At 45.0% G+C, this 14,626-nt stretch overlaps 1 protein-coding gene across 1 annotated transcript in view; it reads right to left on the bottom strand.

Annotated features, from left to right (window-relative positions):
- The window catches only part of MGAT1 (alpha-1,3-mannosyl-glycoprotein 2-beta-N-acetylglucosaminyltransferase), a 92,668-nt gene that overhangs the window by 56,170 nt on the left and 21,872 nt on the right, over positions 1–14,626 (bottom strand). Inside the window, exon 2 of the mRNA XM_068250148.1 lies at positions 5,654–5,738. The gene's annotated coding sequence lies outside the window, so the exon portion shown is untranslated. The remainder of the gene's footprint in view (positions 1–5,653; positions 5,739–14,626) is intronic.

Below are 14,626 nucleotides of genomic sequence, written 5' to 3'. Positions count from 1 at the left end.
CCCATTAAAACACATTTAGAATAAAATTATTCTTGGCATAATGTCCCACCTAAAGAAAGCCTAATTGGTGGCGAAAAAAACAAGATATAGTTCATTTCATTGCGATAAGTAATGATAAAATTATAGACGAATGAATGGAAGGAGCGCTGAAAGGTGAAAAATGCTCTGGTGGTCAGGGGGTAAAACCCCTCAGTTGGGAAGTGGTTAAAGGAATACTGGAGGGGGGTCGGGGGAAAATGAGTTGAAGTTACCCGGGGCATCTAATGGTCCCCCACAGACATCCTGTGCCCGCGCAGCCACTCACCGATGCTCCAGCCCCGCCTCTGGTCCACCTCTGGTTTTTCAGACTTTAAAGTCTGAAAACCACTGCGCCTGTGTTGCCGTGTCCTCGCTCCCGCTGATGTCACCAGGAGTGTATTGCACAAGCCCAGTATGGTCTGTGCCTGCGCCGTGCGCTCCTGGTGACATCAGTGGGAGCGAGACACGGCAACACAGGCGCAGTGGTTTTCAGACTTTAAAGTCTGAAAAACCAGAGGTGGACCAGAGGCGGGGCCGGAGCTTTGGTGACTGGCTGCGCGGGCACAGGAGGTCTGCGGTGGACCATTAGAAGCCCCGGGTAAGTTCAACTCATTTTCCCCCGACCCCCCTACAGTATCCCTTTAAAGTGAACCTCCAGACTAAAAATCTACTCAGCAGCACTGAAAAGGCTTGGTGTTTCTTTAACAGGTTCACAGCATCAGAACTTAGCTTTTCATACCCAAGCCTAATTTTTAGCTGCTTAGAAGCTAAGTTCCGCCCCATCAAAGAAAACGGCCGGGCATTTTTCCCCTGATGCTGTGCAAAGCATGATGGGATTTCTGATGTTATTTTCGTTGCCTAGCAGCTGGGAGGGGTGATCAGTAGAGATGCGAGTGAACCGTTCGCCAGTGAATCTCTATGTGGCCGTACTACTTCCGGGTCGCTATGACCCGGGGTAGTACGGCTGCGCTGGGCCGGCGATGCGAGTCTTTGATCGCACGTCTGTTGCCGGGAACTCTCTGCGCATGAGCGTGACGTCACGCACATGCGCAGAAAGTGGCCGGCAACAGGTGCGCGATTTAGGACGTGCACCGCCGGTCCAGCGCAGCCGTACTAGCAGTTAGATCTGCGTTATTTATTGCCATCTTTGTTACTAATTGCCCCACTTTCTGTCTGGACACAGAACAATGATAAAAAGCCAATAATACAACAACATCAAAAATCTTCCTGGAACTGCGCTGTAGACGGCTTGTCAATCATACAATCATCGACAACTGAACTCTCTGACCCCAAATCAGCCTGCTGGAGGCTCTAAGTGCAAGGGATAAAGCTGTATTTATTGATTCTGCGTGAAATCTACTCTGATAGAAAGCTGTGCATTCAGGAAAATAAAACGGGGTGCTTGCAGATTGAACTGGATATGACATTATGATGCAAGATGGCTGTATCCAGTGCCAGCTGACTGTAACCAGGGGAGTGGAATTGTGATTTTTGCAAAGTTGACTTTGCACTGGGTTAATGGAAGTTAGCGCAACTATAAAACCAATGAGGAGTTGGGAGACAGGTTTTTAATTATAGGCTATGCCAGTTGATTTTAACAGGGCTGAAAGCAAACCAGGGTGTGTCTACTTTAATTTTGCCTGTTATTCTCTTGAACCAAAGCTTTACTGAAGCGAACATGAAATGTGGATCATTGATTGACTGGGTGACTTATGTAGCCCACCACACACCTGCGATTGGCGTCACTCGTCGGGCGAGCAGGACCTGGTCCACTTATGAGACACCGCTGGGGCGGGGTGCACAGCTACATGTTGCTACGCAAGGGGATGAAGCGCTGTTGCTTAGCGAGGGGACGACGAGCGGCACGTGCGTGACATCACACGGCAGGCGGGGGAGCGGCTCGGATAGTATCGGCCAGCTCTACGGGTGAATAGACCTTCGGGTGAATAGTATGTGCGTCACGAGTCGGGAGAGGGGGTTGGCACCTGACTATGGACCGAGGCGGTCGTAACCAGCAGGCTCAGCCAACCCGACACAGGGGTGTGTAAGAGGCCTCTATCACATGGCTGATATGGCTATTGCTGAACATATTCCAGTGGTGAATGAAACAGGCTCTGAAACACAACATACTGGCCTCAATTCTGGTAGCTATGTGAGGTAAATATTTTTTTGTAGGTAAAATACCTCATGAGGTATTTACCTCTTTATATAGCAATTCTGAAAGATTTTTCTCCATTTCCGAACATGAGGTAAAAAATGCGGTAAAACATGAGGTAAATGCATAAAATGAGGTAAAACATGAGGTATTTCAGTGGTAAGCATGCAGTAAATAAATAATAGTTGTCTTTAATTGTCTTCCATAAGTTAGGATTTGGATTTGTCTTCCATAAGTTTGGAAGATTTTTCTATTTTTTTTTGAGGGAGGAAGGTGTATTTGATTACGTAGCAACCTATGAAAAGTATAATTATAGACATTCCTTATTAAAAAAATAAAAACAAATCAGTAAATATTTGGAGTTTTATTTCCACGATTCTTTTCTATTACACAACCTGAATAGGAACGACACTAAAACAGCAATAGGAACTCCACTAAAAACTGCAAAATGAATACAAATTGACTTTACCTCCAGGTACAGGCAGGTCTTAAACTGATCGGTTAATTATGTGCTAACATGCCCCCTAATTTCCATGAGAATAGCTATTTTTTGTAAATTACCTCATGAATTACCTCATAATTTACCTCATGAGGTAAAACATGACTAAAACCTACCAGAATTGCTAAATGTCATTACCTCATGAGGTAAATTACCTCACATGAGGTAATTTGTTTGATAACCCTACCAGAATTGAGGCTACTGTGTTACCGACAGTTGTCTTTTGTACTTTACGCTGCTTGTTTGGAGATCAGAAACAAAATGGCCTCAATTCTGGTAGGGTTATCAAACAAATTAGGTTTTAGTCATGTTTTACCTCATGAGGTAAATTATGAGGTCAGTTCATGAGGTAATTTACCAAAAAATAGCTATTCTCATGGAAATTAGGGGGCATGTTAGCACATAATTTACATACACACGTCGGATTTACGCAAACAACCCGTCGTTTGGACGTCCAAACGACCGGTCGTTCGGACATCAAATCGGGCGTGTGTACAGTCTGTCGTTCAGCTGATAAGACCGGACTTGAGCGATCCGCCAAGCGACCGGTCGTTTGGATGTCCAAACGACGGGTCGTTTGCGCAAATCCAACGTGTGTACGCACCAGAACCCGAGGTGTGTTTAAAGAATGTTATCTGCATACAGAGGCTGGATCTGCCTATACAGCCCAGCCTCTGTTGCTATCCCAAACCCCACTAAGGTCCCTCTGCACTCTGCAATCCCTCATAAATCACAGCCGTGCTGTGAGGCTGTGTTTACATCTGTAGTGTCAGTCTCAGCTGCTCCCCCGCCTCCTGCATAGCTCCAATCAGCAAGGAGGGAAGGGATGCAGGTGGGGACTGAAGTTCTGCAGGAGGCGGGGAGAGCAGCAGACTGACACTATAGAGATAAACACAGCAAGCTCTGACAAGCTGTTTGTCAGCAGCGTGACTGTGATTTATGAGGGATTGCAGAGTGCAGGGGGACCTTAGGGGGGTTTGGGATAGCAACAGAGGCTGGGCTGTATAGGCAGATCCAGCCTCTGCATGCAGATAATATTCTTCAAACACAGCTCGGGTTCTCTTTAAGACCTGCCTGTACCTGGAGGCAAAGTCAATTTGCATTTTTCAGTTTTTAGTGGAGTTCCTATTCAGTTTGTGTAATAGAAAAGAATAGTAGAAATCCCCCCCCCCCCCCCCCCCAAAAAAAAATAAAATAAAAAAAATCTTCCACAAACTATCCAAACTTATGGAAGACAATTAAAGACTACTATTTATTTACTGCAGGCTTACCACTGAAATACCTGATGTTTTACCTCACTTTATGCATTTACCTCATGTTTTACCTCATGTCTGGAAATGGAGAAAAATCTTTCAGAATTGCTAAAAGAAAAAGGAAAATACCGCATGAGGGATTTTACCTACAAAAAAATATTTACCTCATATAGCTACCAGAATTGAGGCCAATAAGTGTGAAGAATAAGCAAGAAAAGGAGATGTGTTATATTTGAGAACCGAGGCGCCAAAAGAATAAAAACAGTAATTTAAAAGTTTAAAAATTATTGCTTAGGAGGCAGTGGTGGACTTACCTCCCATAAGCAGATACAACAAACTGTGTATTCACAAAGGGACATTTATTGGTATACTCCAAAAGTGGATCGCAACGCGTTTCGCAGGTCAAGCCCGCTTCATCAGGCAAATACAGGAAGGAGCACACAACAGCAGTATGTCTGGGTAGCACCTGGCGCCTCAGTTTATGAAACTACTAACTTCGACTCCAGGTACCCAAAATTCCTCCGACTCTGACTCCTAATGGTGATTTATCCACCCCCGAGAATCAATTGTTTATTGTTGTCCCTAGATCTGTTGAGTAGAGAAGTTATGAAACTGTGTACTTTAATAGTTGGTGTACTGTAGCTTAATTTGCTTTGTTGGCTGCAGCTAAGTCTGAATTCCCCAGGTCTGGTGTGTTTTTAAACGTGTGTGTTTTGTAATATGGTGTTATTCACTGTCACTTAACATACAATATTGAGAGACATGCTGGTCTGGATGTTTTCTACTCCGGTGTAGATGTTTGTAAAATATACAATAAACTATACCCCTTACCGAATGCTCTGCTAAAATATATGCAGGACATCAGGGCAGTGCTTATAGGATGGAGGCAGCGGCTTTCGCCGCTGACCATTGGTGGGAATGGGAGAGGTGGAGACACACCGCCTTCTCCCTGCCCTCCACCCGCACAGGCTTTTGGTTAAGGTAGTTTTTCCGCTCGGAGACGTACATCCGGCTTCCAGTGGCCTCTCTCATTGGTCTTCACGTATAGGCGTACGCCACATCCGGAAGGGGCGGGGTTTACCGCCGCATATACCGGATGTCTGCGTGTCGCCCCAGTTACTGGAGCACAGCATGACCAAGCGTCTAGCAAGACGTGAAACGGCGGTCGCAAGCCCCAACTGATGCCCGGCACCCCCACCTCCAACTCACCACCACTAAACTGACCACCAGTTGTACGCACCAGTGGAATGTAACCCGAATTGATGAGATCCCTTTGCAATAAAATTGAAGTCGGAAGGTGCCCGGATGTCTTTTTCCCTTTTTTCTTACTAATGGTGCCCATACACGATACAATAAAAACGTTTGATAGTCCTGTTTATTCAATCTAAATGATCAAATCAAATGAAAGTTGAAAATATTTTTTTTTTTCGATCAAGAAATTCGAACGATTATACCGTTTTTTTTAAAAAAAATCTGATTGGTCATGCTGGAAAAATCTTTTTATTCGATCTAACGGAATAATCGAACTAAATTATCTAATCGAAAAAAAATTGAAAATTGTACCATGTATGGCCGCCTTTAGTCTAATTTTTACAAAGGCTATGTATTTGGTTCAAAAATCATCCAACTCCGCCTCCTCAGTTTATTGAAGCCACCGACGGACTCCAGGTACCAAAAATTGCTCCAACTCCACAGCCCTGCACAGACATACAACTATAGTTTACATACCAAGAGTCTCACTTTCTCCCGGCCGCCATTTTGACAGATGGCTGCGGGGCCTCAGTCGCATTTTTGCCTTTATTATTACCAGCATCTGTATAGGAAGAAAAAAAAGGAGGAGACACAATTCAGTGAGCAATTCCAAAAACATACAGGGAGTTTTCAAAGAGGCCCTGTAGTGACATATACAGTGGCTTGCAAAAGTATTTGGCCCCTTTGAAGTTTTCCACATTTTTTCACATTACTGCCACAAACATGAATCAATTTTATTGGAATTCCACGTGAAAGACCAATACAAAGTGGTGTACACGTGACAAGTGGAACGAAAATCATACATCATGCCAAACATTTTTTACAAATCAATAACTGCAAAGTGGGGTGTGCGTAATTATTCAGCCCCCTTTGGTCTGAGTGCAGTCAGTTGCCCATAGACATTGCTTGATGAGTGCTAATGACTAAATAGAGTGCGCCAGTGTGTAATCTAATGTCAGTACAAATACAGCTGCTCTGTGATGGCCTCAGAGGTTGTCTAAGAGAATATTGGGAGCAACAACACCATGAAGTCCAAAGAACACACCAGACAGGTCAGGGATAAAGTTATTGAGAAATTTAAAGCAGGCTTCGGCAATGGAAATGGAAGGTGTATGGCACAACTGTAAACCTACCAAGACAAGGCCGTCCACCTAAACTCACAGGCCGAACTAGGAGAGCGCTGATCAGAAAGGCAGCCAAGAGGCCCATGGTGACTCTGGACGAGCTGCAGAGATCTACAGCTCAGGTGGGAGACTCTGTCCATAGGACAACTATTAGTCATGCACTGCACAAAGTTGGCCTTTATGGAAGAGTGGCAAGAAGAAAGGCATTGTTATCAGAAAGCATAAGCAGTCCCGTTTGCAGTTTGCCACAAGCCATTTGGGGGACACAGCAAACATGTGGAAGAAGGTGCTCTGGTCAGATGAGACCAAAATGGAACTTTTGGGCCAAAATGCAAAACGCTATGTGTGGCGGAAAACTAACACTGCACATCACTCTGAACACACCATCCCCACTGTCAAATATGGTGGTGGCAGCATCATGCTCAGGGGGTGCTTCTCTTCAGCAGGGACAGGGAAGCTGGTCAGAGTTGATGGGAAGATGGATGGAGCCAAATACAGGGCAATCTTGGAAGAAAACCTCTTGGAGACTGCAAAAGACTTGAGACTGAGGCGGAGGTTCGCCTTCCAGCAGGACAACGACCCTAAACATAAAGCCAGGGCAACAATGGAATGGTTTAAAAACAAAACATATCCACGTGTTAGAATGGCCCAGTCAAAGTCCAGATCTAAATCCAATCGAGAATCTGTGGCAAGATCTGAAAACTGCTGTTCACAAACGCAGTCCATCTAATCTGACTGAGCTGGAGCTGTTTTGCAAAGAAGAATGGGCAAGGATTTCAGTCTCTAGATGTGCAAAGCTGGTAGAGACATACCCTAAAAGACTGGCAGCTGTAATTGCAGCAAAAGGTGGTTCTACAAAGTATTGACTCTTTGCAGTTATTTATTTATAAAAAATGTTTGGAATCATGTATGATTTTCATTCCACTTCTCACATGTACACCGCTTTGTATTGGTCTTTCACGTGGAATTCCAATAAAATTGATGCATGTTTGTGGCAGTAATGTGACAAAATGTGGAAAACTTCAAGGGGGCCGAATACTTTTGCAAACCACTGTAACAGAATTCATTCAGGATACCCACTTTTATGTCAAACATCCTGGTTTCAGCATCAGAAACATTTGCTATAGCTAGATATTGATATGGAGCCCCGCCCTCCCAGCGATGCTTAGCCTAGCCAGTTGAGTGTGTAGAACCCCCCCAAGCATTCTGGGAGACCTGGTATTATTTGTTCTGGCTTTGGAACATGCATGGTGTCATCACGGCAAAATAAATAGGGTGCTTTTTTTTTTTTTTTTTTTTTTTTTTTTAAAGGGTCATTTTTAATTAAAGGGGCACTATGGCGAAAAATTGTAAAATGTAAAATATGTGCAAACGTAGACAAATAAGAAGTACGTTTTTTTCCAGAGTAAAAGGAGCCATTAATTACTTTTCTCCTATGTGGCTGTCACTTACAGTAGGTAGTAGAAATCTGACAGAAGTGACAGGTTTTGGACTAGTTCATCTCCTCATAGGGGATTCTCAGGAATTTATTTATTTTCAAAAGCTCTTAGTGAATGGCAGTTGCTCTGTCCACCTGCCAAAAACTGTGTAGCGAGAAGGGAAGCTGGCCAGCATCATGTTTACCTCATAAATCCTTTTTTAGGAAATATCTTTATAAAGAATAAAAGCCTTGCTGAGAATCCCCTATGAAGAGATGGACTAGTCCAAAACCTGTCGCTTCTGTCAGATTTCTACTACCTACTGTAAGTGACAGCAACATAGGAGAAAAGTAATTAACCTTCCTGGCGTTCGGGGTAAGCCGCGCAGGAGGTTTTCTCAGGCCCTGCTGGGCCGATTTGCGCAATTTTTTTTTTTTTGCTGCTTGCAGCTAGCACTTTGCTAGCTGCGTGAGCACACCGATCGCCGCCGCCCCGCGCCAATTCGCCGCGCCGCAGAGCCCCCCTAGACCCTGTGCGCTGCCTGGCCTATCAGCGCCAGGCAGCGCTGAGGGGTGGATTGGGACTCCCTTAGACGTCACGACGTCCATGACGTCAGTGACGTCATCCCGCCCTGCCGCCATGGCAACGGGGGAAGCCCTCCAGGAAATCCTGTTCTTTGAATGAGATTTCCTGATCGCCGATCACCGGAGGCGATCAAAGAGGGTAGGGGGATGCCGCTGCTCAGCGGCTATCATGTAGCGAGCCCTAAGCTCGCTACATGATTTAAAAAAAAAACCGGCTACGCTGCCCCCTGGTGGTTTTTAATAGACCGCCAGGAGGGTTAATGGCTCCTTTTACTCTGGAAAAAAAACGTACTTCTTATTTGTATATGTTTGCACATATTTTACATTTTACAATTTTTCGCCATAGTGCCTGCTGTTATGCAAAGAAATGTTGTTGTGTTGCACAAGGACAATAAAATACTTGAATATTTAAATGTAGCCAAGCCTGTATTCCAGGAACATTCATGTTCTATCTTGCTTCCAAATATGTTGTGTAAAATGTATTTCATACTCACTAGTTGTCCGCAACACCTGCACTGGTGAGTCTGCTGGGGTTATAAATACAATGCAAAAAAGGGGAGAGGCCAGACACCCCTCACAAAAGCACCACTTAAGACAAAAATATCAACTTAGAAAAATCATAACTTTATTTCATAGATATTCGACATACCAACACAGCACAAACAATTTAAGATAATCTAAAAACACACACAAACACACTAATATCAATAATGACCTAGCTAGAGTGTAATAATATGATCATGTAAACCTGCAAGACATAATACTCATAGGTAATACCACCTTTACCCTAGGTAATAATATATCCCATGAGGGGTTCAGTATGAATCTGGGCAAGAGAACTGTGCAAGAGAGCTATACGGTGCCTGTAAATGACAAGTACAAACAAGGTCCTTAGGGACCTACTTTGAGGGGATCCTCCGTCTGACCCAGCCACTTTCCTGCACCTTACTACCCGGCTAAGTATCTCCTTTGCTTTGCGCTCGATTATTGCACCGTCTATATGGGCTGCTCCTGACTTTTCTCACTAGACCTACTACTGTGTAAATGACAGTTTTGATAGCACTGTTTGCACTTTAATATTTATTTATATTTATATATACCTTTTGCATATCCATGGTTTTGGAACACATAACTTATTGTTTATTTATGTTTTCACACGTGTTTTCATGTTTAACCTTTTCGGGACCGGCCACCTACCCCCCCTTAAGGACCAGGCATTTTTGGCGGGAAGGGGGTGCGCGCGTTTGGGGGGGTCAGGCGGCCGGATCCCGTGTGTGGCTGCCGGGCATTGTGTCCCCCCTTGGTGGCCTGGGCCCCCCCTTCTGCCAGCAGCCTTCACTTACCTTCCAGGCTCCAGCGATGAGCCGCACGGGACCCTCTTCTCCGGCCGGCATCTCCGCTTCATCTGACGAGCAGTTCCGGGTCGCGGCTTGATGACGTCATCAAGCCGGGACCCGGCGCTGACGTCAGATGAAGCGGAGATGCCGGCCAGAGCGGAGGGGGCGCCGATCGTCGCTGGAACGGCAGGGAGGTGAGTGGATCCTCTTCTTTCCCCCCCTGCCGCCGCAGCTGTCAAACAGATCACTACGATCCGACGGCGATCGTAGTGATCGTGTGATCAGCAGCCATACGCGATGGCTGCTGATCACTCGGGGGAGATGTCGGCTGTCATATGACAGCTTGATCTCCCCCTCCGGGTGCGCACGATCGCGTCGGGAGCGGAAATTTCGGGCCGGCGTAGATCCTACGCCGCATCAGGCTAGAACAGCCACAAGTGCGGCGTAGGATCTCATGCACATGGTCCCGAAAAGGTTAAGTGAGTGATTTATCAATTTGTACTTGTCATATACAGTCACTTTATAGCTCTTTTGCACAGTTCTCTTACCCAGATACATACTGAACCTGGGTTCACCCATGAAGGGGCTTATTATCTGAACCCCTCATGGGATATATTATTACCTAGGGTAAAGGTGGTATTACTAATGAGTATTATATCTTGCAGGTTTATATGATCATATTATTACACTCTGGCTATGTCATTATTGATATTAGTGTGTTTGTGTGTCAAAATGCAATACCGTATATACTCGCATATAAGCTGACCTGCATATAAGCCGACCCCCCAACTTTTACATCAGAAATCAGGGGAAAATTATTGACTCCCATATAAGCCGGGGGTAGGAAATGCAGTGGCTTAAAGAGACACTGAAGCGAGTAAAAAACTTGCTTCTTCTCTTATATTCAGCAGGGGCATGTGTGCCCCTGCTAAACCGCCGCACAACGGGGGTCCCTTACCCCCCAATTCCCCCCCTGCAGAATCTACGACCAACTTGGTTGTAGATTTTGCTGCTCCTAGAGGCAGGGCTAACGGCCGCAGCCCTGCCTCTCAGCGCGTCTCTCAGTGGCGCATCGCCTCATCCCCGTCTCTCCCCCGCCCCTCTCAGTGAAGGAAGACTGAGAGGGGCGGGGGAGAGGTGGAGATACGCGCTGATAGATGCGCGTGAGGCAGGGCTGCAGCGGTTAGCCCTGCCTCAATGCGGAAGAGATCCCCGGCGAGGACGGTGGGGATTTGGGAGGTAAGGGACCCCCGTTGTGCGGCGCGATAGCGGCGGTTTAGCAGGTGCACACATGCCCCTGCTGAATATAAGAGAAGAAGCGAGTTTTATACTTGCTTCAGATTCTCTTTAAAACTCCAGTAAATGTTCACAATCTACAATTCGATACTGGACTGATGGCAGACAGAGCTCATTGTAAGTACAGTAAATCTCCAGTACAATCTGGAAGTCAGCTGTAGCAAGGACTTGTACATGTGCTCACATTAATGTGTTAATATTACAATTAGCACATGTGCAAGTCCTGCATACAGTGACTTCAAGATTGTACTGGAGATTTACCCTGCCTAACAAGTTGTGCCTGTCATCAGCCCAGTAATGTCCCTCAACTGTGAGCATATATTTTTTTTCTTTTTCAGTAGTCCAGGAGCCCTCTTTAGCCTCCATGCCTCTCACACTGTCACACTTTTCAGGTGTGGACACTCACCTTATGCAGGGCCCCCAGTGGAGTGTGCAGCCAACAGTTGCTCTGACTCCAGGTGGCCTGCAAAGCCTGCCCGCTCTGTCTACTCTCTTACCGGCCGCTCATCACTGCAATAGTGAGCGGCGCTGCACATGCCACAGTAATCCAGGATCGTCATGCCGGCAAAACCTGCCCGCTCTGTATCCACTCAACCTGGCTGCACTAGATGACATTTACTCCACTCTGTTGGCTGCACACTCCACTCGGGGCCCTGCATAAGGTGAGTGTCCAAATCTGAAAAGTGTATGACTCGCATATAAGCCGACGGGGACTTTTGAGCACATTTTTTGTGCTCAAAAATTCGGCTTATATGCGAGTATATACGGTAATATGGATTTGCACTCCCCATTCACACACGGTGTGCAAGCACCAGGGTATATTATAGAGTCAAGATTGCACAAAGAGGAAAAGAAACCCTGGTGTAAATCAACTGCACCAGCATTAATCATACAAAAAAGTTTTATTGAATGCTAAACACATATAAAAACATTTAAAACCAAAGAGTCCACAATACAATCACGTGGAAAACACATATAGAAAGTCTTAAATGCCTCACCTCCAAAGTACAATGACCTTTATTCTTATTCAGCCTGCACCCTTTGAAATAGGAGCTTCTCTGGTACCCTAGATACCAAGCATGAACAGAAACATTGCAACATGTGCATATGCTGAAATTCACTGAAATTAAAGCGGAATATAACACTGCATTTCAACTTTGCTCTAAAACATTATTTACAGTATATTATATGCAACCAGCATTTTTTTTTTACTAGACCAGCATTGGAAGGGTTACACAGGGCTTTAAAGTTCCTGGAGATTTCTGCAGACGCATCCGAAGCTGACATAGATACATTTTGTTTACATAAATGTATCTAAGTGTTGAATGTGACTCATCTCTCTCCGACTGAGAAGGAGCTTGGAGGACAGCCAAAGAGTGTGTAACATTACTCAATAGATACATATAACTAAATAGAATGTAACAATCTGAACTTCTGCATCTCTCTCCACGGAACTTTAAACCTCTGTGTTTAACCCTTCCAATGCTGGTCTAGTAAAAAAAAAAATGCTTTTTGCATATAATATGCTGTAAATAATATTTTAGATCAAAGTTGAAATGCAGGGTTATATTCCGCTTTAAGCTTTGGATAGGCCTGAAGGATTTTAGGAAAAAATCGAATTGAGCAATTTCTGTCCGAAATCATGATTTCTATTCGATTCACAATTTCCTTCAAATCAAGCTTTGTTCCCCCTCTGTGCCTCTCTGTGCCCGTTTCTCTTTGTGCACCTTCTGGGTCTCTCTCTGTGCCCGCTCTGTGTCACTCTGTCTCCCAAGCTGAGGCAGTGCTGGACATACCTTCCACCCCGAGTCCAGCGTTGCTCCTCTATCCACTTCACCTCCCGCAGGCTCTAATGCACGCCATACTTCCTGTAGGTCATGTGACATACAGGAACCAGGAAGTGTGCCGTGCGCAAGAGCCAGCAGACGGCGAGAGAGGATGGACAGCGTTGGACTCGTGCGGAAGGTATATCCAATACTTCAAACTTCCCCTACGCAGATATGACATCATTGCGATAATCACCGATTTGACGATTTCAAAATCGTGATCTTGAGGATCACGATTTTGGTTTAAAGTCGAATTATCGTTCAGGACTATTACCTACGACAACAATTTGCGTCCCTATAAAATCCCCATTAAAAACATAGACCGGCATGATGAGCCCACGTTACAAAATGAGTTAACCATACACTGACCAAACCCTATAGGGTGCATAAAAATGGCTGGTCATCCAACCCAGATTGGTCGTCTGTGGACCCTCCACAAACGCACACCAGAGGCCTCACACACACCTACTATTCACGCAGGGCCCTGCTCCATATGTCCCATTAGTTCTTGCCTCCCCTTGGTGACCCTCACAGCCTGGGGGCCCATCTCACAAGGGTCATAAAACAAGTGTAACCATCATGATCATCACACCCATAACTAGTGCAGCCACACCCATAACAAGTGTAGCCACACCCATAACAAGCATAGCCACAAAACACCTGATTTGGAGTATTAGAGAAATGGAAGGTTAGTAGTTGCCCCCCCCCCCCACCTCTGGGCTCCTGCATTCACAGGGGCTGCTAGAGAACCCCCCCCCCCCCCCGTTACACCCCTGCAGACACCTTAAAGGGGAACTTCAGCCTAAACAAACATACTGTCATTAAGTTACATTAGTTATGTTAATTAGAATAGATAGGTAATATAATCTCTTACCCACCGTTTTAAAAGAACAGGCAAATGTTTGTGATATCATGGGGGCAGCCATCTTTTTCATGGGGGCAGCCATCTTTTTGGTTGAAAGGAGGTGACAGGGAGAATGAGACACAGTTCCAACTGTCCTGTGTCCTGACCACCCCTCCCAGGTGCGCACGCTAGGCTTCCAATCTCAAATTCAAATTGAAAAAAAAAATATGAACCAAAACAGCAGAATGAGAACAATATCAGAAATCCCATCATGCTTTGCACAGCATCAGGGGAAAATGCCCGGGCAGTTTTCTTCTGTGCAGCTAAAAATGAGGCTTGGGTAAGAAAAACAAAGTTCTGATGCTGTGAAACTGTTAAATAAACACCAAACCTTTTCAGTGCTGCTGAGTAGATTTTTAGTCCGGAGGTTCACTTTAACATAGGATTCTGGTCACATCTTCCTTTTACACACCCATATTACCTTGCTTGTATTTTACACACAGATGTATGATTAGCCATCTGGAGTAAATTACAGTGTAACAAGGAAAAAAGCCACTACTTGAGCTATACTCACCTATGTTTATGACGCACTGATTATGCACCTCAGATGCTTGCAGTAGAATGACACCACATTCCTCCTGACTACACTACAGTGATAACTCGCCTTCACATAAATCATAGCAGGTGAGACAGGTAAGAGTTGTTCCACAAATGTTATGCTGTGGCGCATAGATTTACAGATAGGATTTCAGCGCACATTGGCCTCAATTCACTAAGCTTATCTCCTGTCTTTAATAACTCTTCTAGAGTTGTTACCATGGTGATAAGGCATGTAGTATTCAGGAAACATTTTACCTCTGGCAAACCTAAAGTTAACTCTTCTGTCTTTAAGTTAACTCTCCAATCCTTAAAATAACTCCAGAGTTAAAGACAGGCTGTTAATTAACTGCGTGTGAAAATAACTACAGAGGAGGTAAATTAACTACAGAGGAGGTAAATTAACTACAGAGGAGGTAAATTA

The sequence above is a fragment of the Hyperolius riggenbachi genome, chromosome 8 (assembly GCF_040937935.1).
Source record: "Hyperolius riggenbachi isolate aHypRig1 chromosome 8, aHypRig1.pri, whole genome shotgun sequence".
Lineage (NCBI taxonomy): Eukaryota > Metazoa > Chordata > Amphibia > Anura > Hyperoliidae > Hyperolius > Hyperolius riggenbachi.
Note: the sequence above shows the minus strand (reverse complement) of the source record. Positions and strands in the feature narration are given on the sequence as shown.